The sequence below is a fragment of the Dioscorea cayenensis genome, chromosome 11, assembly GCF_009730915.1.
Source record: "Dioscorea cayenensis subsp. rotundata cultivar TDr96_F1 chromosome 11, TDr96_F1_v2_PseudoChromosome.rev07_lg8_w22 25.fasta, whole genome shotgun sequence".
Taxonomy (NCBI): domain Eukaryota; kingdom Viridiplantae; phylum Streptophyta; class Magnoliopsida; order Dioscoreales; family Dioscoreaceae; genus Dioscorea; species Dioscorea cayenensis.
In genome coordinates, this window is record NC_052481.1 from 5,880,604 (window position 1) to 5,885,885 (window position 5,282).

Sequence of the window (5,282 nt, forward strand, 5' to 3'; positions counted from 1 at the left end):
CAAAAATTCCTAAACATTCAAGCAAGAAATAGAGCATGAAAACATTCAATGTTAACAATTCTCCAAGACTTAAGAATACAATCATTGCAACTAAGGTGAACTGCCATTGGCTATGTGAGCATATATCAATCAAAAACAATAGAAAAGATGTGCGCATTATGAAACTCCCCCCCCCCACACTTAAGTTGTACATTGTCCTCAATGTACACATGCAAGCTCACTCAAAATATATCATTCAAAAATAGATGTGGGAGAAACAATCAAAACAATACTCCCCTGACTGCTAGTGTTGTGTTTAATGAAGCTAATTCATTGGGAGTAGTGTTCCAATGGATTGTGAAGCTCACACGGCCAAGTGCCGAAGCACCTTGGCCGTGCCCATGACTAAGTCTCAATTCCCAAGATGACAAGACCATCTGCACGCATACACGAGGGGGTTTAGTGAAGCTCAAGAAAAACAAAAATAACTCGAGTGTATAAAAGATGAAGCAATGAATACAACTCGGTAAATGCAACATAACATAAACTCAGAAGGAAAAATCCTTTCGGAGTGAACAAGTCTAAAAACAAGAAAATAGAATAAAGTAGAATGCACGAAAGTAAAAGAAAAGTCAAGTGTCGGAGTCGCTCTCAGGCTCCTGTGCTACTGCTGCTGCTGAAGTGGAATATAGTGGGTCCTCTGGTGCTGGGGTCGAGGATGGAGATGCTGGAGGAACTGACGGGGCCTGAAGGGTCCTCGGCTGCAGGACAAATGTTGAGGTAACGTCTCGCTCTAGGATCTGCTGTAATATGTCGAAACGTGCCATGAACTCTGTATACTGAGTGGCCTGCATAGCCCGAATCTCGGCAATCTCTGCTCGAGCCTCAGCCACCTCTGTCCGTATCACTCCCAAGGCGCTCTCGAGCCTCTCAAAATGATCATGAGCTCGAGATGGTGGAAATATACACACATGGGATGGTTCCTCTGCCGCTGGAGGTGTCTCGGTCTCCATCAGGGCTGGTTGGAGCTCGAGAGAGGACTGAGATGCTTCGTCTTCAAATGGTATGTTCAGCACATAAACACCATTTGAATATTTTCGGATCAACCCCATGAGCCTCATTGTCTCTAACCCAAGTGGTGCTGGTATTATCGCTTTCTCGGTTCCGCTGATTTTGTCTCGCAAACCCATCCCCACAATGAGTCGGGTAATATATGCACCCGAGAAGATGACACCCAATCGAGGATATTATCCTTGATGCTTCAAATACTCCGCTAAAATGTGTCCCAGATGGACCGGTTCGTTCTGAACCATGGAGTACAAGTACAGAAGCTCTTGCTTGTTGATGACTCCCGTGCTATCACCGTGACCATTCACTAACCTGCTTATGATGGCATGAAGATATCTGTAACTGGGTCGAGATAAACATGAGGCCTTAGACACTCCTAGTTCATAACGCCCCTTTCCACATAATAATGAATACGCCTCAATGGGAGATAAACCCATCATGTCAGTTGGGAGATTCTCATACTCCTCAGTTTCAGTATACTCTTCATCATATAGACCAAGTCTCGTGGAAAACTGTGTGACAGTCATACTATGATGCTACCCAAAAGCTCTGAACTGAATCGCATCGACAATATCAAAATGAGCATAAGAGCGGTCGAACTCAAACGAAGCAAGTACCTCCAAAGTGAGTGTGCGGATAACAGGGTCATGAATGTTCAGTAACTTGTGCCAATTACTGACCAATAATAATTTCTCGACCTCGTCAGCCATATCATCCGCTAGTTGCACCTTCCTAAGTAACCCAACATCCGAATTCGCTTTCGACCAAACTTAAGCTTCTCTAACCGCTCAAACCGAGCTTGATTCGCAGGGAGTGTGAATTCCATAACTTCCGGCTCAGGGGCAGGCTTTCGAGACCGCTTAGCAACTCGCTTTCTTCGATTTGGTAGCCATACCGTATGTATTAGAAAAAGGAAAATCAATCGGCCCATTTCAAGCCGCAGAAAAATAAGAACACACGGCCGATGCGGGAAATTCCTCGACGCCCTACGCGCTCCATCGGGGCGTGAAACCGCACGGTCCCTTGTAGCCAATCTCCATGCCACCTCTCTATCTCACTTCCATATCGTCTTAAAAACAAATCATAACTAGTTTAGCAAGAAAATGATGTGTATTGACCATTTCAATCGCAGGTAATCAGTTAGATTCAAACGAAATCGAAAAAAGAGAGGAAATCACGGCTTACCGATGAGCTGCAATTAAACACCCTTACAATCCACACAATGCTCAATCAATCAACTCGAAGACGACAGTAGGAGGGGACAAGAATGTCAAAAAAAAGCTCTTTGGGCGGCTTAGGTTTATTTGAGGGGAAGGGTGTGACTCTTGTATTGGGAGAGCGGATTGTCCTTTAAATCCTGGAGATCCACACGGGCGTCAGTGGAGTCGCCCACGCCCTGCAGCCCCTCAAACGAAAGGGTTCACAGGGTGGGACGCACGCCCCCGTGGGCCTTGCCGGATATCCGAGGGGAAAATGTATACACGCCCTGCTGGAAATTCCGCACGGGCGTGGACTTACACATGCCCAACTCACAGGGGCAGCCGCACGCCCCTGTGTTTTCTCGGGATGGAGGGAACACCCTGTAGAGTTTCGCACGGGAGTGCAAAAATTACCCACGCCCGTGTGTGTTTCACAAGGTCGCCCGCAGGGGCGATTTTACGCCCCTGTGTGCTCTCGGGAAAAATCGCCCAACTCGCAGAATTCCACATGCCCGTGCGGAAATCACCCACGGGCGTGCGACAGTCGCATGGTCGTCCACAGGGGCAGCCGCACGCCCCTGTGCCTTCTCTGGATGAGCTCGCAGTAAACACCCACGGGCGTGCGAAAATTCTACACGGCCGTGTGTTTTCTCTGGGTGACTTAGAAAAACCTGCAGGGTATGCAGAAATATTCTGAAATGTTTACACACTCAGAGCCTGCCCAATTATGCAAAATTTACCAGATAAAAACACAAAATAGAACTCAAACGACCAAACTTCACCAATTCTTCACCAAGCATACGATGAATAATAAAAACCCACAATAAAATTGCAGCAAAAGCACTTAAAAATTGAGACACCAACACTTAACAATTTATTCATGCAAACAAATTAAACTAAGAAGATAGGAAAACAGTAAACACTTGGGTTGCCTCCCAAGAAGCGCTTGTTTAATGGCACTAAGCTTGACGTACCTTACCTTACCTCATGAGGGTTCATGGAGAAAAAATACTTCTCTATTGTCACTGCAAATTTCTCCGCCATGGTATGGTTTCAGCCTATGTCCATTCACCTTGAATGTGCCCTTCTCTGGATGACTAATCTCAATGGCTCCATGAGGTGAAACTTCGGTTACAGTATACGGACCAGACCACCTTGATTTAAGTTTCCCCGGGAATAAACGTAGACGGGAGTTAAATAGTAGCACCTGGTCGCCGACTTTGAAGTCTTTCAGGGTTTTAATATGCTTATCATGCCACTTCCGAATTCTTTCCTTATATATCCTTGGATTCTCATATGCCTTCATCCTCCATTCATCTAGCTCATTGAGATGTAATATTCGTTGCTCTCCAGATTTGCTCAAGTCGGAATTCATCACTTTAATTGCCCAATACGCTTTGTGCTCTAATTCCACCAGTAAATGGCAAGATTTTCCATACACTAGATTATAGGGAGTGGTCCCTATTGGTGTTTTGTATGCTGTTCTATGAGCCCAAAGCGTGTCGTCCAACCTTTCAGACCAATCTCGTTTACCTTGTTCCACTGTTTTAGTTAAGATTCTCTTGAGCTCTCTATTTGTAACCTCCACTTGCCCACTCATTTGCGGATGGTAAGGTGTTGCAAGACGATGATGAACCCCATAATGCTTTAACACTTTCGCCAATTGTGTGTTACAAAAATGTGTTCCCCGATCGCTAATGATAATTCTTGGAGTTCCAAAACGAGCAAATAACTTCTTAAGAAATTTCACCACCGTTCTTGCATCATTAGTTAGAAGAGCTTGGGCTTCCACCCACTTGGAAACATAGTCAATCGCTACTAAAAATGTATTGATTGCCATTGGACATTTGGAAATGGTCCCATGAAATCAATTCCCCATACATCAAACACCTCGACAAAATTGTATAGGATTTTTGAGGCATCTCATCCCTTTCGTGATAAGTTTCCAGCCCTTTGACAACTATCACATTGTAAAACGAATTGATGAACATCTTGGAATAAAGTCGGCCAGTAGAACCCAGTAGCTAGAACCTTCTCTGCAGTTCGACTTGACGCATAGTGCCCCCCACTGGGCCTGAGTGACAATGCGCAATGATGTTCCACCCTTCCTCCCTAGAAACACACATTCGCACCACTTGATCTGCACAAATACGGAATAGTACGGATCTTCCCGTAAAAAAATTCTTAAGGTCATCGAAAGAAATTTCTTCTTCCGTTGAAAGCTTAAGCCCCCGCTTCAATACCTTTCTCGACTGATAGTTTGCAAAATCCGCAAACCATGGGGTATCTTCTGATTCTGATTCCTGTACCGCATACAGATGTTCTTCAGGGAAGAAATCATTAACTTCCTTGCTTGCCGGTTCTTGCCCCTCACAACCCTCTAATCTCGACTAAAATGATCGGCAACCACATTCTCTCGTCCCCTTTTTCATCTTTTGATTTCCATATCGAATTCTTGCAACAACAATATCCACCGAATCAATCTTGGTTTCAGCATCCGCCTTTGTTCATGAGATAGCGGAGTGCGTAATGATCCGTGAACACGGTGATATTAGATAGGATGAGATATGGTCTGAAATTTATCAAAAGCATACACTATCGCTAATAATTCCTTTTCAAAGTAGTGGTGTAATTCTCTTGTGCACTTGTGAGAGTCTTGCTAGCATAATAGATCGGGTTGAAATTGCTTATTTTCTTCTCCGACCCAAAAACCGCCTCCCCATCGCATAATCACTAGCATCACACATTACTTCGAATGGCTCATCCCACTTCGGTGTTGTTAGGATTGGTGCTTGCACTAACTTCTCTTTCAATACATTGAATGCATTCAGACTATCGTTTCCGAAGTCAAAAGGGGTATCCTTCTCTAGAAGTTTGGTCAACGGTTGGGAGATTTTCGAAAAGTCCTCAATAAATCTTCTGTAAAAACCTGCATGACCCAAGAAACTACGGATCCCTTTTACATTCGTAGATGGTGGAAGCTTGTCAATTTTCTCAATCTTCGCCTTATCCACCTCCATACCTGCCTGAGAAATC